Consider the following 19,735-nt stretch of genomic DNA (forward strand, 5'->3'; position numbering starts at 1 on the left):
GATCCCTCCTCCCCAAGACATCCTGCTAGAACTGTCCCTGGGGGTCTGAGCATGGAGATGGCTAACGCTCCACAGGGATTTCTACGCGCAGTTGAGAACCACGGTCCTGCAGGCAGCTCTGGGGGAAGACATGGCAGAGACCCCCACCATCTTCGAGGATCAGTTCTCCTCTCACCACGGTCTATGGATCTGTGCTGCTTGAGAGCTCCTTGCAATTTGTTGGCAAGAGAAACGCAGACGTTAAGTGTTAGGAGCTCACACTGTAAGTTCTTAGGGCTTAGCCCCAGCCTTTTTGGAACCAGAGTCATTTAAATAAGATTTCTGGTGACTCATAACGCACATCCATGTTTGAAATGTGCTGTTCTAAGTCATCTTCCCGATGAATTAATTTAAATGGGTCCACCAGACAAATATTTATGTATGTATGTATGTATTTATTTTTAAAGATTTATTTATTTGAGAGAGAGAGAGAGAGAGATCAAGTGTGGGGAGGGGGCAGAGGGAGAGGGAAAGAGAGAATCTCAAGCAAACTCCCTGCTGAACTCACAGCCCGATGTGGGGCTCCATCCCAGGACCCTGAGATCATGACCTGAGCTGAAATCAAGAGTTGGATGCTTAACCAACTGCACCACCCAGGTGCCCCAGACAAATTTATATTTAAAGACTTCTACGGGTGTCTTACCTCAAGTTAAGGTTGGCAAACTCCTATATATCCTTCAAAACCTTGCTCAATATCTCCCTCTTGGTCGCACCTCTCCTGATCCTCCCAGATAATCACTCTCTTCTCTCCACTACTTCATCACGTACAAACTTCTGCTGTCGCATTTATCACATTGCCTTACAAGCGTCCGCTTACAGGCTAGTCTCTCCTTCATGGCAGAGTTGCGTTGTCGCCATCTTGGATCACCAGCTCCTGGTTCTCTGCCTGGCCCAATCAAGTCCTCAGAAAAGTCTGTGGAGCTAAATCGATAGGTAGGAAAAAACCAAGCTTCATTTTTGCTTCTCTCATGGCCACATGAGAGAAGCCTAGAGAACGTGTTGGCATGCTTTATTTATTTTTTTCCAGAAGCTCGTAATCTTAGTCCCAGCTTAGCTGAATATCTGTTCATTTGCTGAGAGGGGACATTCCTTTTTACCAGTGCTGGCTTCAAAGTACTTCCCAGGGGCCGCAGCCAATTCTCCCCACCTGTGATATGGGGTCTTTTCCCAGTTATCTCTTGGAATGTGTGTGCCTGTTCTCCCCACTTTTCCCTGCAAAGAACCAGTGTGTACTCTGGGCTGCTCATCCCAGCATGAAGGCCACCTTGGGGTGTACTCAATTCTAATGCAGGTGAGAAACATCTTCAAATTTTCATGGAAAATTTGAGGCAAGAATGAAAAATGTTAGGTGTTTCTTTTAACCCTCAAAAATAGGTTTTCTTCTTCTTTTTTCTCTCTTGCTGTTCTTTTCTTTCCTCAGTGGGAGGTGTGCCAGATAGCATTGCTAGCCTTGACTAGAATCCCTGCCACATCTGTAGGGTTTAGAGGCCACATCTTCGTCTTGGGCTTTTGGACCAAAGAAGATCCACTAAGGGTTGAGTTTGAGGAGGAGGCAGCGCTCTGGAGTAGAGAATATTACTGTGTTTATGGAAACGACTCACTTTTCTTTCTTTCTCAGATGTTTTCATTCATCAACTATTAGGGATTTCTATGACTATTTATTAAACAACTATTATGTACCTAAGGGGTCAGTTAGAAGGGCCGTCACACAGGGAGGGAAACCTCAGTGGAGGTCTCAGGCATGACTACAAGTTCACCAGGTGGAGGAGGACTGGAAGGAAAGAGTTCCTAGCAGGGAGAACAGCTGTGCAAAGGCTCAGAGGCATGAAATCGTATGGTTGTTGTATCAGATTTAAGTTTAGCTGTCTAAAAGAGAAAACCAAGTCAGCGGCTTCAATTAAATGAAGGCTTACTTCTCTCTCATAAAAAAGTTCCAAAGCAGGCAATTTAGGGGTGGTATGGAGGCAACTTCTCAATCTCTGCTTGGGCCATCCTTGGCATGTGACTTCTATCCTCTAGGTCACAAGATGGCTGCTGGAGCTCCAGCCAGGATGTCTGTGTTCTAAGACACAGGAGAGGGAAGAGGGGCAAAAGATTTTCCTTCCATCTGAATCAGCCCCTTAGAGAGGGACTTCTCAGTCTCTGCCTAGAATCAAAGGAGGCAGTAAAATAGAGTCTTTTCACTCAGCACATTGCAGCCTTGAATAAATCCCAAGGTCTGTTATTAAGGAAGAAGAGGGGAATGGATACTGGGTAGGCTGCCACGGTATGCCTGGAGGAATGTCAAGTTCTTGGTTCTTGGTGTTGCCAGAGCCTAAGGTGCAGAGGGCATGTGATGGGAGGAACACGGGTGCTGGCTTGTCGGGCAGCAGGAGTTCAGGGCAAGGGAAGGCACTGGGAAATCCTCGTGCCTGAAATGGGAAACAAAAGTTCAGGGAAGTGATGGCACGTCGACTGAGGCTTAGGTGTGACCTTGCCTGGCAGAGTCCCGGTGCCCCAGGGTCCTTGCACCCTCCATTCCCTTCCCTGGCTGCCTCCTCTCCTCCTTCCTGCCCTCTCTTCTCTCTGCCATTCCCCACTTCGTGCTCTCTTCTTTCTTATCCTTTCCCCTCTCTCCTGGCAGGGTCTGTAGGATTTGGGTAGGTGAGAAGAAGAGGTGAAAACTTTGTAGCAAGAGATGGCGGGGAGCCTGAGGGCAGGCCAGGAGAGCTAGAGAGGGAGTTTCCATGGATTGAGAGAGCCTGGGATCCAGGCTAGAGATACTCACATAGAAGTGGTAGGGAACAGGGAGACATCCTTGGTTCTGGGCATTGGAGTAACATGATAAATGCAGATTTAAGAAAAGTAAGTCTGTTGGGAATGGGGCCTTCTCTAAATGGCAGTTTAATTTTGTACTCTTGGCTCAGAAGGAAGAAACCAGCATATAAAAGCTCCTACTACATCTTTAGGGAGCAAGGACTGCTGAGGACTTTGTACCTAGCATCTCTCATTATCCCTGCATGAAATCCCAGAAGGGTCATTTCTTGATGTAGAACTGGGCAAGAACAGCTTTCCTGGAGAAGCGCGTGGCTTCCTTTTCCATTAATGACTTTTACCTAACACATCGGACTTCCTTTATATCATGGCTTCCAGGAAATATCGAGGCAAATGGCTGGATTGCTCGTGTTTCTCTTTTCTTCAGTTTGCATTTTCTATCTCCGCTAGTATTTCCAGCGCACTGTTGGATGTGTTCCTGTATGTGAAGCATGGCAGGAAACATATTGAACGGGCAAGAAGAGATGCACGTGCAGCGTAGCTGAGCAGGTGGGTGCCAAGGAGTCCCAGTGGCGTGGGGACCCAGCAGTAGTCATGGTCCAGGTGGGAGGTGGTGTGATCACACCAGGAGGAGAGTTTGGGTGAATCCCAGAGAAGTCACAGAGAGCCTGTAATGTGACACCTGGCCGTGTCAGTTTCCTAAGGAGGACGGTGGCTGGTGGCTAGGCACGTCCAGGGCTGTGGGTGCGCCAACTGACACAGCTGTTGACCTAGGACCAGGATGGAGGCTGTAGGCACCCGAGCTAGGCTGTTTTTTGAAGTCTTTTGATTTTCGCCACTGGTCTTTTCTGTCTACTCTACACTCTTCGAGGAGAGACTGACTTACGTTTATTCTAAACTAATCCAAAAACTGCTTTGCTGGACAGTTATTGGTCACTGCGTCATCTTTCAGGGAACATGTTAACTAAAGAGTGCTTGGTGGGGGCAATGCTTTGACCTAAAAGAATGGCATAAATAATGGGAATTTTGATACCGTTGAAGGGCCTCTGTCATGGTGACGGATACATGGAAAAAGAGCATTTTGGTTGAGCGTAAATTTTGTGACCCCAGGACTGGATGGCCCCACGCCCACCCACAGTGTGTCTGATTGACCCCCCATGGCCAACCCCAGTCCCTCTCTCCTGCTTTACTCCATCCCGCATGGACCCACCTAACCATCCGGTCAGGCAACTGGTTGCTTCAACGCACCTCCATTCAGGTCTAGTGTTCAATGCTAAGAAATACATAAAAATATAGTTTTATGTACTTCAGGGGGCAGATATTTGGTTTCTTCTAGTTCTGGGCCGGGTTTCCATTCTTATTCTGGCCATTCATCCATTCTTTCACCCCTTCATATGATCATCCATTTCTTATGCATTTGTGCAAGACCGCAATACATTACCGAGCATCTCTTACATGCCAGACTCTGTGCTGATGTCGGAGAGAAGAAAAGAGACGTCATTTCTGTCTTCATGAAGCTCATGTTCTAGTCTAGCATTTTTCTGTTATCATTTCTGAGTAAAAATTATTTACTGGGATGGAGCATGCATCATGGACATTTAGCATCACTGGTCCCACCCTCTAAATGCCAGCAGCCTGCCCTCTTCCCAATTTCGACAACAAAAAATGCACCCACACATTTCTGATCTTCGTTGACAGCCTGTTGTTTAGATAAAGTGTGGTGGATTCTGTGATTGGCTCCTCGAGTCTTCCTCCTTGTATGATTGCCCCTGGAAAGCTGCAAAGCAAGTTTCCCAGATTCCCTTGCGCGCAGGGTGTATTAGTCGGTAAGACCTGTCGTAATAAAATGTCACAAACTGGGTGACTTAAGCAATAGGAGTTTTTCTCCCAGTTCTGGAGGCTGGAAGAGCAAGGTCTCAGAGTTGGCAGGTTTGCCTTCACCTGTGGCCTCTCTCCTTGGTCTGTAGATGGCCGTCTTCTTGCCATGTCCCCACATGGCCCTTTCTCTGAATGCACATATTCCTGGTGTCTTTTCTTCTTCTTACAAGGACACATGATATTGCATTAGGGTCTTACTCTTGTGACCTCATTGAATCTTTTTTTTTTTCTTGAGAGAGAGAGAGAGAGAACGAGAGAGATCGGGGAGTCAAGCAGACTGCACTAAGCACAGAGCCCACTTTGGGGCTTGATCTCACGACCTGGAGGTCATGACTTGAGCTGAAATCAAGAGTCAGACACTTAACCGACTGAGCCACCCAGGCACCCTGTGACCTCATTGAATCTTAATTACTACTTTAAAGGCCCTATCTTCAAATGCAGTCACATTGGGAGTTAGGACTTCAAACCTATACTTTTGGGGGAATGCAATTTAGTCCATAACACTGATGGAAGTGCATGTGACCTCGCTTTGCCTGGCAGATGCATCTGCTTGAGGTCCGGATGCTGAAGTGAGCCAGGTGTGGGGATGAGCTTCTGCAGGTGTTCTGATAAGTATGGTGGTGGAGGTATCTGTTTGAGGACCACTGTGAGTTTTTAGGTCCTGGCTAGTCTTTGCAGGTGTTGAGTGGGGGATGGTAGTGGCAGTGGAGTTTCTCTAGAACAGACCCAGGGTGTGGTTGGATGTTCCTCCTGGCTCTGTTAGCCCTGCTGTGTTGCATTCAGTGTCACCTCAGTCATCCTCTTTCCCTCTGAAGGTTCTGTGCACTATTATAGAAATCATCTTTTTGCTCAAACTAGCTAGAGTGGATTCTGTTGTCTGCAACCGAGAAACTCTTTAAAGCAAGGAGAAGATCCCCAAATAGACCAAATAATAATGTAGGGTTCTGTCCAGGGAACCTGGAAAAAAAAAATAACTGTTACACTCTGCATTCATCTCTAGTTAGCCCTACCTCCTACCACTTGGATGTTGCGGCCTCTTCTATTAAGTTTCTTGCTAAGGGAAGGGAGGGAAAACTGAATGGGAAGAAATCAGAGAGGGAGACAAACCATGAGAGACTCTGGACTCCGGGAGACAAAGTGAGGGTTACAGAAGGGAGGGTGGTGGGGGGATGGGGTAACTGGGTGATGGGCATTAAGGAGGGCACGTGTGGTTCTGAGCACTGGGTGGTATCCGCAACTAAAGAATCGTTGAACACTACATCAAAAACTAATGATGTACTATGTGTTGGCTAACTGAACATAATAATGATAATAAAAATAATAATAATAAAAAGTTTCTTGCTAGATCTGTCTAGTGCCACAGATCCAAGAATGATTCTCCAATTTAGTAACCTGGTAACCACTGACTTTAGTTACTCATTAGCTAATCAACTAGTAAGTCCATTTATTTATACATGAGAAGCTGTTCCTGTAACTGTGGGCTGAGATTTAGGACAACAGACATCCAGGCTGAGGTCTACATGCCTCTAGCTGCCTCGCCTTCAGCTGGTGAATTTTGCTCCATGGGTCACACTTTCCTCAGTGGCAGCAGAAGAATCAAGTGATCCCAGAGGTTCCCCCTCAGCATCTCTATGCTACGTGACATAGCATTTCTCTGGTGGAAACCAGAATGTTTATCGCATGTTGGGATGAGGGGCACACTGCTGAGAATGTGCCGTGTGGTAGAGGTGGACCTCAATGCACTGTCTTAGAAACACAAATGCCTAGCGGTTGCTCTGCCTTCTTGGTGAGGGAGAGTGGCAAAAAGAGAAGCCACAACTAAAAAGCCTTTTCCAAAGCGTGTTCTTCAGTGCACGCACCCCACAGGGTCCACAGTGAACCAACTTTGGGGAATGCTACATCCGCAATTGTCGTCCTGGCTGTTCAGAGTGAACGCGGGCAGGCTGAGGCTCAAAGGAGGCGTGCAGTGAGGAGACCAATTTATCAATCCTTTTCCAAATTTATTTGACCGTGGCACCCTTTGTTTTTCCCGTAGCATCAACTAGCATCCCAGGCAACCCCACTTTTGGGGCATCAGTGATCTTGAAGTGATCTTGAAGGCGATCTTGAAGTCTTCCAGAATAAGCGTAGACCTTGAGAGTCCCTGTTTGGGATGGTGAGTTCTGTCTGTGGCTTCTCTTGCTTCTGACTAAACCAGGGGCCCCTCGGTGTTCTCAGCAGCAGGAGGCAACGTTAGCGTCCCATGCGCGTGGGGGTCACACGGAAATGGTGCTGATATCAGTGGTGAGTCACGAGGGGCCACACTGGGGGCATGACTGTTAGACGTGAGTCATGGCCATGTGGAAACCTTATTCACATCTACCTTCCTTTGGTCCCTAATCCTTTGTAATGCCCTGGTTTCATGATGTAACTTCAGGGGAATTAAGCCTGGACAGCGAAATGATGTAATTAATTTAACTCAGCTTCAATTAAAGTCTTCTGCTAGCATGACATCTGACCGTGTCAGTTTCACAGGCGATGAGGGCAGTTGGCTGGGCATGTCCAGACATGTGTGTACGCCAACTAGGGAGGAAGTTCGCCGCATGGGTTTCATTCTGGGTTTTATTCCTGTCCCTGGTGTTGAACGTGTAGGGTTTCCCTGAAGATATATACTTTTCCAACAATTCTTGGAATTGTTCATAGCCCAGCTACTAGCTGTAGTAATTGCCCAGTTACTAACAGTAACAAACCATTAGTAGCCCAGCTACTGACTTAAGACTGGTTTGGATATTTTAGGCAATGGGGCTAGGCTGTTTTCTGCAGTCTTTTGAACTGGTCCTTCCTAGCTACTGTCTTCAGAAAGAAATCCCTTTTATTAATTCAAAAGTAATAAAAGAAAAACAAAACCCTGTTTCTATGGGCAGTTATTGGTCACTATGTCACCTTTCAGGGAACATGCTAACCTATTAAGAGGGTTTAGTGGGTGCAATGCTTTGACCCAAAGGAGTGGTATAGATAGTGGAGCTTTTGCCTCCATCTTGGGAAGATGACAACAGAGTATCCTCAAAGTAGTCGGTAAAAATAAGCTATTTCTATGACATTTGGGACCTCCAGGTCCAGACATTTTGTCGCTTTTCTCCTCAAATTTACAATGAAAGAAGCTTCTGGAATAGGTGAACATCTCCTCAGCCTGGGATAGACCTGAGCCAGCTGTCCCTGCTCTCTGTCCATCTGGTTCTGCTTCGTCACCCCTGGCCACCTCCTTCCAAGCCTCTGTTCTGCCTTCTGGTGGCTCCTGACCCTGTCTCTAGCTGGGGAGCTTGATAGCTCTGGTCTGGCTGAGGCCACACAGAGCTGGAGGCAACGCTGCCGAGGTTTGAACTGGGGGAGTGTGCTTCACGCCCTGCTTGTCCCCTGCTGTCTTTGGAGAGTTGAAATGGCTTAAAAAGCAGCATCAACTTGTAACCGTGAGTTATATTGAGGGCCCCTGGGAACAGCATCACCTTCTCTCCTGGCTGGCTGAAGACACTTTCTGCGTTGAACCAGGGGGCTCAACAGGGCATTCTGACCCATTCTTCCCTAGACATTGCAGCTTCACATCGCCACCCCTCAGCATTAGTCCCTGGAGCCTGCTTATTCCTTCTTTCATAACTGACACCATCCATTTCTGAGCCGTCTAGCAAGCTAGGAGAATGGCTACTGAAAATCGCTAACCAGAAATGGGCCAGGGTGGGCCAGGCCCGAAATGATCTGATGTTGACGGTCTCCTTATTTCAACAATCTGAGGAGGAGTCATTATCATCTCCAGTGTAATCATGGGGCAGTTGAGGCTTCAAGAGGCGACATACCTTCACCACAGTCTCCCTGCTGCTAAGCCATGGCATGGAGCCTTGCTCACTCAATGAACCACTCATGGAACTCCTACTCGGGCCAAGGCCTAGAACGAACTTCAGGGACAGAGACTGAGTCCTACCAGACAGGGGACTTCAGTGGGAGAGCAAGACAAAAGAATCAAGGATAAAAGAAAGCAAGATGAGCCCTGGGTGGGAGAGCCTGTGGGTGCAGCCCAGGGCCACAGGGGTGGGTGGTCTTAGCCAGACTCCAGTTTAAGGAAGACTCTTAGGGGAGGGACATGCAGCATTGGCCTGTAGGGTGAGCAGGAGTGAGGAAGGCAAAGGAGGGCAGGGGGAATCACGTGTGCAAAGAAACAAAGGCGGAGAGCAAGATAGAATGTTTAGGAAAGCACTGTGCCTTGTGCAGAGTAAATACTGGCTAATCTTTGTGCAGCCAATGAGTGGCTGCCAGGCCAGGCCTCTAATCCCACCTCCAGCTCCAGTGGGGCAGGATCCTTGAAGGGCATCAAGGAGGGGAAGGCACACTCATATTTGGAGTTCGGGAAGGTCACTCTGGCAGGATGGAGGAGAGTGGGTAGGAGCGGGCAAGAAGGGAGCACAGCCCAGCTGAGTCCTTCCCGTGCTGGGCAAAAAGACTGTGCTTTTCAAGAGTCCTCTTCACTGGAGTTCTAAGGTTGGAAGGAATTCAGGGATCTGCTGTAGAAAAGCTAGAGAGAAAGTTCTAGGACCCCAGAAGTGATTTTCCGATTTTGGCATGAAAATGTCATGGTGAAGATGTAGAGAAAAGGGAACCCTTGTGCACTGTTGGTGAGAATGTAGATTGGTGCAGCCACGATGGAAAACAGTAAGGAGGTTCCTCCAAAAATTAAAAATAGAGGTATCATATGATCCGGCAATGTACTTCTGGGTAGCCATCTGAAGAAAACACTAATCCAAAAGATACATGCACCCCTATGTTCATTACAGCATTATTTACAACAGCCAAGACACGGAAACAATCTAAGTGCCCACCAACAGGTGAATGGATAAAGAAAATGTGAGATATATACATATCTATCTATAATGGAGTATTATTTAGCCACGAAAGAAGGAAATCTTGCCATTAGTGACAATAAGGATGGGCTTTGAGGTGTTATGCTAAGTGAAATAAGTCAGATGGAGAAAGACAAATACCATATGATTTTACCTCCAAATGGAATCTAAAACAAAGCAAAACCAAACTGAGCCCAAAGGTACAGAAAACGGATGGAGTTGCCAGAGGTGGGGTGGGGGTGGGTGAAATGGGTGAAGGGCGTCAAAAGGTACAACCCTCCAGTTACAAAATAAGTCATGAGATATAATGCACAGCATGGCAACTACAGTTAATAATACTGTATTGCCTATTTGAAAATTGCTAAGAGAGTAGATCTTAAAAGTTCTCATCACAAGAAAAAAATGTTATGACTATACGTGGTGATGGATGTTAACTAGACTTATTGTGGTGATCATTTCACAATATATACAAATATTGAATTATTATGTTGTACACCTGAAACGAATTAAAGTTTTATGTCACTTATATCTCAAAAAGTATCATTAGGCAGAAGAAACAGAAAGGCTCCCCATATCTCATCCTTCAGTAAAGAGGAGTAATTAGCTTTGGGGTGTCCATTGGCTGATAAAAAAATTCTAAGAGACGATATCTGCATGATTGGAGCTTTCCAAATAGCAGGTTTCTGACATCTCATCATATTACATCGGTTTGGATTCAAGAGTTTACCAAACTGGAAAATGTTGCAGATCATGGACAAAGTGGTTAGTTGGAAGGAATAGAGCTTCTGAGAGTCTCCAGGTGAGAGGTACTAACCCCTTACACAGCGCACATCGCATTAAGTCCTTGCTATAATGATGGGAACCTGGATTGGAATTAAGCACTGGCTTTGGAGTCAGACCTACCAGAGTCTCCACACTCTGCTTGCTAATCATGTGGTATGGGCAAGGCCCTCAGCTCCTCTGAGTTTGTTTCTCATCTATGAAATGGAGATAAAATTAGTATCTACTTCATAGGTGGTCATATGAGAAAGATATTAAATAGTGCTCATAGAGCTTATGGTCCATTGTATTAGAATTCTCCAGAGAAGCAGAACCAATAGGAGATAGATAGATAGATAGATAGATAGATAGATAGATAGATAGATAGTTGGAGAGGAGATTTATTATGGGGGGATTGACTTACTCAGTTATGGAGACTGAGCCGTCCCACCATCTGCTGTCTGAAAGCTAGAGAATGAACACAGACAGTAGTGTAATTTTCTGAAGGCCGAGAACCAGGGAACCACTGGTAAAAGTTCTGGAGTAAGAAGGCCCTGAATGCTGATGCCCCAGGCAGGAGAAGAATGGATATGGGAGCTCCGGAGACAGAGAAAACTCCCCCTTCCTCTGACTTTTTATTCTATTTGCCCTCAGGATTGGATGCGTGAGGGTGGATCTTTTTCTCATAGTGTACTGATTTAAATAATAATCTCTTCAGGAAACACCCTCATGGACAGACACATCCAGAAATAATGTTTTACAAGCTATCGGGGCATTCCATAATCCAGTCAAGTTGACACATAAAATAAATCATCACAAGTCCACCCGTTGTTAACTTGACAGCTCTACACAGCTCCTTAAACCATACTTAGTCTTCAAATAAAGACAATAAAAAGATCATAATTCCACTTAACATGACACAATTGTCCTGTGTACAACGAAAAGCACACTAATCTCTTGCTGGGAAGAGGAGATAAAGTCCTCAAGTAATATTTACTCTTCTCCTGATAACCAGTAACCTGAATAGTGTGATGTGAAATTAGCAATCCTTAAATACTGATTTGAAGTCAATGTGTCTTATGTTACATAGTAAGGGAGTAAGAGAGGAAAGAAAACAAAGATATTTGCTTAATATGTGTGTATCCACCCATAGATATATTCATGACAAAATAAGGAAGAAATATCCATAACAATTACAGTCTTCCTTGTAGTAGCTGGCCACGTGGTCACAGCTGGTATTTTTAACTACCTTCTTCTCTTCCTCACTCTGTATTCCCTTTGCTCTCAGCAAGCACCTCAGCTGGTGGTGGTGCTTTACCTAGTGGGGTGATCCTAACCTTCATTCCCGAGCATCTGGGCCTGCACTGGTTTGTGTGTCTTTCCATCGACCTTAATCACAGGACATGAGACTCGCTGAGGTATCTCAGCGAGTGTATTCCATACACTTCCTTCCTCTATTATGGAGTAGCAGTCCTATCCACCAGCCAGCATCAGTGACGCCAGCCAACAGGGAAGTCCCTGCTCGGCCTGTGGGTTCAGAGGCGTAATGGGCTCAAAGTGGCTCCATGACAGTCTTAGCTTCCAGTTGAATGGGATCAGTGTTGTATCTCCCGGTGGAAAGATTGCTCCCTCTGGAATGGAGGCATCTACGCCAGCACAGCATCAAGTTGTGGGGACAAGAAGCAAAAATTTTGCTAGTGGGTCACTAGGTACCCCTCTCACTTTCATTCCAACTTCTCTGAGATTGTTTCTTGTCTGTAAAATGGAGATAAAATCAGTACCCACCTCAGAGAGGTGGTAGGAGGAGGAAATTAAACTCATAGAGCCTCTGGCCCATAGAAAGTGCCAAATGCATGTAAATGCTGAATATTGTCATGGCAGTGGAAAGTGGGGCTCAGAGGCATTGAGGGCTTGGCCCCAGTTTTGAGTTAAGTGGTGGAGGAAACTGGATGCATCAAGAACAAGAGGAAGGCGCTTGGGGCTGTGTGTCCTGCACAGTGTTTGATGGCTGTGGCGGACAGCCAGGCTTAGTGGCCCCGCTTCTTCCCACCATTCTTGTCTGTCTCTTATTAATTTGATTATTCCCTTATGATTGATAACTGACCTAATTCCAAAAAAAATATGAATTGGAGGTGGCTAATAGTTACAGGGAGAAAGATAATAAAAGATAAAGAAATGAAGATATGAGAACAAGAACCGAATGATAGTAAGGGTAACTATTGAAATCCTTTTTTTAAAAAAATAGTTTATTTATTTATTTATATGAGAGAGAGAGAGAGAGAGAGCACAAGCCGGGGGAGTGGCAGGCAGAGGGAGAAAGAGACTCCCTGCTGAGCAAGGAGCCGGATGTAGGGCTCAATCCCAGGACCCTGGGATCATGACCTGAGCCAAAGGCAGACGCTTAACCAACTGAGCCACCCAGGCGTCCCTCGAAATTCTTAACTAAGCAATTACTTTTGAGCTCTTAGAAGCTAAGACAAAAGGGGTACACGACAGTTTATCTCTGCTTGGGATAGTTGTGGTTTTTTAGGCCACCCAACATTTGAAGCCCTTTTCTGTTTGTTTGAGGAATCCTCGACCTCATGGGACCTGGAGGGACCATAGAAGCTGGAATGGCTTATACTCTTTTCTTGGCTACCTTTGCATGCAGGGAGCACAACACCATCAGACTCACCTGCCCCAGAGCCTGAACTGGGGCTGGGGATGGCACAGGAACAATGCTGTGACATATGGCTGTGATAAAATCAGGATCTTGCACCTACAGTCACGGGAGTGCTAGTGGCAGTGACAGGTGACCAGTGCTGGGGGGGTTGGTGAGAGAAGGCAGGCTGTTCTGGCTGACACAGTGTCCTCCCCCAACCATTCTGCATCAAGACTGAGGGTGTTGATCCATTCATTCAATAGAGCTTTTTTTTTTTTTAAAGATTTTATTTATTTATTTGAGAGAGAGAGTGGGAGGGAGAGACAATTTGAAGCAGACTCCACTGAGTGCAGAGCCCAATGGGAGGCTTGATCCCATAACCGTGAGATCATGACCTGATCCCAAACCAAGAGTCCAACGCTTAACCGACTGAGCCATCCAGGTGCCCCTTGATAGAGCTTTTTTCCTCCAACTTTTAATTTTGAAAAATTTCAAATCCACGGTGAAATTGAAAGAATACAATAGACATCCATATATCTTTATTCAGGTTCCACAGCACCACGTTTCCACATTTCGACATTTATGGGCACATACTCTCTCTCCACACACAGAACACATGTGTTGAACCATTTGAAACTAAATTGCCCACATCACGACCCTTCCGCTCTAAATACTTTGGCATGCGTCTCCTAAGGACCTTCTCTATGTACATAATTCCATTCCCACTCTTGAGAAAATTAACACTTCCATAGAATCATCTAATACCCTGTGCTTATTAAATTTCTACAGTTCCCCCAAATGTCTCCTGTATTCATTTCTTTAATATTAGAACAGCCAGTTCCCCTTCCAGTGGGAAATGTGGGTGCATTTTTCAAGTACTTTTAATTTCAGGTACTTTTGATAAGTTCCTTTTCTGCTCAAACCAACCTGAATCTCTTTCTGTCCTGACTCAAACCTGGTCTGGTCCACACAACTCTCCTTAACAAAGGGGCACTTCCACGTGCACAGGGAGATGGTCTTCCCAGAGGCACCAGAAGGAGTAGTGGCTCAGAGAATGGGCTCTGTAGTCAGACTTGGAATTGAGCCCCACTGGCTGAGTTAGGGCAAGTTACTTAACCACCAGAGGATCAGCTTCCCAAACTGTGAAAACACACAATAATAATAATAATAATAATAATAATCTCTACTGAGTGGATGGTTGGCAGGATTCGTCAAGTTCATGGTTGTCAAGGGCACTGAACCATTGTCTGGATGACCTGTAAGTGCTGTGTTCCTCAATAATGCAACCTCTTCCCAGTAAGTTCTCCCAATTCTTCTCTCCCTGGGTCACTAGTTCCCTTGGAAAGTAGCCCCTCATGGAAGACATTACTCTAAGACCTATTTTCCACTCTAGGGTGATAGTACCAGCTGTCTTCCTCATGAATGGTGGCTTAGAATTTTGATTAAGAAGGAGAAGCAGGTTCTAGAGAATGGTACACTTGGAAAGAACTTCCCAACCTTTAAACATACCAGTAGCTGTCATGGACCTCGTGTCTGCCTTAGCCAGACTTGGCATGCCTGTCAGTACTCCTCGCTACCAGTATAGGACGTGGCCATGATCCTCACCATTCTAGATGCTTAGAGGCAATGAGTAAGCGCCAGGGTTGGCATGAAACCTTCAATCTAGCTGCCGAGCAAAGTTCTTTCCAATAAACCATGTGACTCTCTGCCCAAGGGTAGGTGGGTTCTACTGCATTTGGCTAATTGCTTCCCAAATCATCTATTTTTAAAGTGTGAATAAGGAAGGGGCTTTACTCTGTAGACAGGAGAACTGAGACCTCATTAGCTTTAATTGGGGCAGCATCAGGTCTTCTTTTAGAAAGAGGCGGGAGAGGTAATTCTCAGGAAAACACTGAGCTGGCTCTTTGGGCTGCATCGTCTGAAATCTGGTACTTTGGAAGATCATGGTGACTAGTAATTGGGGGGGATTACTGTTGCCCGAGGACACCTGCATTTGCATGGAGACTTCTGAGTAAGGGGGAGAGGTGGGGTTTTTACCTGTTGTGTGTGCAGACCTTGAGGCTGTTTGTGTCACCTGGATCACTAGGAAATGAGATCAAGCAAGCTGAGGGTGTTTTAAAGAGCTAGCTTTTTACCTGCATGTTATTATGTGTATGGTACATCTGGATGCACAGGTTTCAGACCTGAAGATGGTCTTCCCTTTGACCCAAGGTTTTCTCCCAGGAAAAGCAGGGGAAACACAAAAAAGTCTTCTTACAGAATATTTTTTCCCCTCTTTTAAAATGGAATTTAATTGAATAATTTGTTACCTTGTAATGAGGTTGTTAGAAGTTAGGACATTGGAAGTGATAGAGGCATTCCCAGTCAACCGAGGCAAAATGGCTTCTCTTTCAGAGTGTTTTGTTTCTTTCTCATAAGTAACCTTATTCCTCCCCGCCCCCCCCAATCCACTTTATATGGATACTCGGAATAAAAACCATTGAAATCAGAGACTGGAGCACTGCTCACTGCCTTCCTCCCTGGCATCCTCTGGTTTTGTGGAACACAGTTTGGGAACCCCTGATATACTCTATTGCCTATTTCTTAAAAATACAGATGCTACACTAGTCATTTTGGTCTACATTTAAAAAATCATCTATTCCAAATCTTCCATGCAGAAGAATTCCAAGTAATATATGTAGATGCTGTGTTCTTAACAAGGTGCACCCTATCATCCCACTCCTGAAGTGTAGGTTGTATGTGGTGATTTCTTTCCAAAGAGGAGAGGAAGAAAGAGTAACTTCGCAATAGAGACCTGACCAACCTGACCTTGGCCAGGTGATCAAGGTCAATACCAACGGTGATAAGCCATGCTGGTAGGATCTACCCTTGGTGTGACGTCATGAGAATAGCCCTTTGCTTCTGTGATTCTCTCCTCAAAAACACAGAGTCTTAGTAAAATCATGGAAAAAAAAGTAAGACGAACTTCAACTAGGGACATTCCATAAAATACCTGATCAGTATCTCTCAAATCCATCAAGGGCATCAAAAAGAAGGTAAATCTGGGAAACTGTCAGAGCCAGGAGGAGCCTTAGGAGACATGACAGCTCAGTGGGATGTGGTGCCCTTGTGGGGGGTGGGTGGGATCCTGGAGCAGAAAGAGGATGTGGGGCGCCTGGGTGGCTCAGTTGGTTAAGTGTCCGACTCTTAATTTCAGCTCAGGTCATGATCTCAGTGTTGTGAGATCGAGCCACAAGTTGAGCTCTGGGCTCACTGTGGAGTCTGCTTAAGATTCTCTCTCTCCCTCTCCCTCCTCCCCTTCAGGCTCTTTCTCTCTCTCTAAAAAAAAAAAAAAAAAGAGAGAGAGAGAGAGGACGTTATGTAGAAATGAAGGACATTTGAATAAAATCATGGACTTCAGCTAATAATAGTGCATTGATGTTGGTTCATTACTGGTAACAAATGAGCCATACTAACGTTGAATGTTGATAATGGGGGAACTAAGGGAGGGGGCACGTGGGAGCTCTGTACTATCACTGGCAATGAAAAAAATCCAAAACCATTCTAAAATTACAAGTTTGTTAAAAAAAAGTAGGTCTATTCCATGACATAATATTTTCTACTGTAGGAACGGAGTGTTTTGATTCAGTCTAGTCCTTGCTGGTCATACAAGGAGACTAAAGGGATTTAAAATACTGTGACAAGGTCTAGACCTTAACTTGTATAATCCATGTCTCACTTCACCAGCTTGGAGTACAGAATAAGGTCACATCTTTTTAAGCTAACGTGTTAATGGGCTCCCATCCCCCTCTGGCTAGCTGGAGAACCTTGTTGTCCCATGCCAGCCTGGCGCTGTCCTCCCTAGGAGGGGGCCCTGCCTCTGCCCGTCCCTGGGAGAGCCGCCCTGTCTGTGGTATCTGTGTGGTTTTGCTTCAGGCCTGGGTCCCTAGTGACCTGGGTTCTTAATGGCCTGGGTCCCTAATGGCCTGGGTCCCTAGTGGCGGGGCTACCTAATGGCCAGGGTTCCTAATGGTCCAGGCCCCTTCAGGTACCCAGCTCTCCAGGCCATGAAAACACAGGCTTCCCAATGGCAATGAGGTCACCTAACCTCTCCAGCCTCAGTCACCAGAAAGCCTTGAGGACTCCAGAATGCTAACATTATCCTTTCCCCTGAGTTTCAAGCCTGCCCATTTCCCGCTCCAGAGTGAGCGATATTCCTGCCCTCCTTCCCCCAGGGGAGCACTTCCCCAGATTTCCCTGCTATTTTTATTCTGTCGTGGGTGGAGAAAGTCACTGCTGCCCGGTGGCTCTGTGACTTAGAGAAACGTGGCTCAATCTCTCTTAGCAGACCTGGGAGAAGGCAACGAGATGGGGTGCTCCTTGCAGGGAAGAGAAAGGACTTGGGTTCGGGGCCTGGTTCACCCAGCTCTGTGAGTTTATCATATTTCATCTTCCTGGACCTCGGTTTTCTCATCGGCAAACTGGAGAGACTGGAGGAAGAACGGGAAGAGTGAAGCCTGGTTGTGAAATGTGTCCTCTGTTCCATCCAGTGGTGTTCGCTGGAGCCCAGGGTCTGGGCTCAGGGCAGCATTCCCTGGCCTGGGGGGTGCCCACCCAGCCCCGGGGATGGGTGGGGAGAGGCGAGTCTGGCTCTGACCCCACCTTAACCCTAACCCCCATTCTGAGGCTTTGTTGCTATTGTTCTCTGAAGTTAGCTTCCAGAGAATACTGCTCCTTAGATGCTCTAAGATCCTTTCCAAGGAACAAGCGGCTCCCTCCCCCACCAGAGAGCACATTCACTAGATGGGGTTAGAATTTACTTTTTTGTTTGCAAAATCCAAGTCTTTTCACTTTTCCCCTGCGAAGGGATGAAAAGGAATCCAGTGCCGGGCAAGTCCCAAGGAAGATGAAAGCAGCTTTCCTGAGGTTCAATTCTTCCCTAAACAATCTTCTTCTTCCCCACCCCCATCCCTCCCCAACTTTCAATGCACCCAAGTGTATATTGTTTTTAAATGTCAAAGAGAAAAAGGAAAAGAAAAAGCAAGAGGGAGGGAAAACGCTCTTGCTCCTGAATGTCACATTCTGGGGAGGGGAGAAGGGAGAAAGAACATGTGGCAGAATTAAAGAGATGCAGATTTTTTTGTCTCCTCATCCCTATTCAGGTCTCTCCTGTGCCTCCCACTCCCCTCCCCAGGTCGCATTGAAATGTCAAATGCAGCCCTTTGCAGCTGAAAGGGGGGTCCGTGGTGGGAACAGACTGCCCTTCTAACCTGCAGGTCCCGGCTGTTCCCTTGGGCCCTCGTATTTGCTTCTCCCTTTCTTCCCAGAGAGTTTCTCCAGCAGATGTTGTTGGGGATGGAGGGGGTGCAGCGGGGAGTGCGGCGCCTGCCACCCTGGGGTGTGAAGGAGGCACGCTAGGACACCCTCACCCCTTCTTTCCCTACCCCAGTTCCTCCAACCTCCAGCTGGCACTCAAAGACATCCTCCCCTGCGGAGCCTTTCCATTTTCCGTCCTGGAACAAAAAAGCCAGGGAGAGATGCTCCCTGTGCCCAGAGTGCCTGGCTCTGTCTGGTTGGTTCTGTCCAGGCGCTTGAGAAGAGGTGGAGACACAGCAGAACAATGATGTGCTTTATTGAAAATGTGCATACTAAGGTTGAGATGGTTTATACTACCCAGCATTGGTGAGGGTGTGGGAAGTGGGTGTTTCCCTAAATTGCTAGGGGAGTGTGGATGGGTCGGGCTTTTTGGTGATATGGATCAGCAATCTTAGAGAAAGTGCAAATGCTAGACTGGGTAATTCCACTTCTAGGGATTTTTTTTTTCCCCCAAGAAAACAATTAAGTACAGGAGGAAAGAACACAAAGATGTTTGTCCCAGGAGTGCTTACAATGCAGCATGATTGGAAACATCCTGACCTTCTCTCTGTAGGATTAAGAACAAAATGTTGGCATAGCATCTAGTGGAATAGTATAGAGCTGTTAAAAATGATCCTGTAGATTTATATTTGCTGATGCTGAAAGATAGCCACAGAAAAACTAAAGGAAATAGCGGGTTATAAAATACTATGGGTAGTTCTTTCTTATGTCTTTACACCAAATGATATAGGTGAGTAGAAAAAAGCCTATAAGGATTGACCTCCAGATTTTTATGTCTGGGGTGGTAGGACTATGGATGATATTCATCATCTTCTTGATAATTTCTAGTGGTTTCTGATTTTTAGACATTCGTGTTATAAGCATTCCTGTTATAATCAGAAAGAAATCAACAAAGTTATTTTTTTGAAAGTCTAAACTAACTCTTGCCCCCTAGGTACTATAATCCTTTTTTTTCTTTATGTTGTACAAATAAAAACTTCCTAGAAATTAAAATGCTTGCCTTATAATCCACAAGCAGAATTCTGGCGCTTCAGAATTAAAGCAACTGATAACTAATAGGTTGCAAAATACAATAAAGTTTTATAATTTTTCCTCTGGTCACCTATTTAAACTTGATGGTTCATTAAGTATAGAATGATCATTATCTCTCCTGTGCTCCGAGCTAGACTACACCCACTTACCCAACTTCTCCTAGATGTCAGTCAGCCTTTCTGCTGATTTGCTTTGTACAACCACCTCCAACCCCCATAGCAGGATATATCTTTCAGTCTGTTTAAAAGAAGACTGTCCTGGACAACCCAGGACATGTGGACATCGCAGCAAATGAATATTGAGAGATTTCTATAAGCCTCCCAGCCTCTCCTGCTCAACATTTCTTCCCAAATGCACTAAAAGCTATTATTTGAATTCATGCGATTTTGCTCTAAGAGCTAAAACTGGGTCC

The sequence above is a fragment of the Eumetopias jubatus genome, unplaced genomic scaffold, assembly GCF_037043125.1.
Source record: "Eumetopias jubatus isolate StellerSeaLion01/CBP00866 unplaced genomic scaffold, mEumJub1_p1.0 scaffold_7, whole genome shotgun sequence".
Lineage (NCBI taxonomy): Eukaryota > Metazoa > Chordata > Mammalia > Carnivora > Otariidae > Eumetopias > Eumetopias jubatus.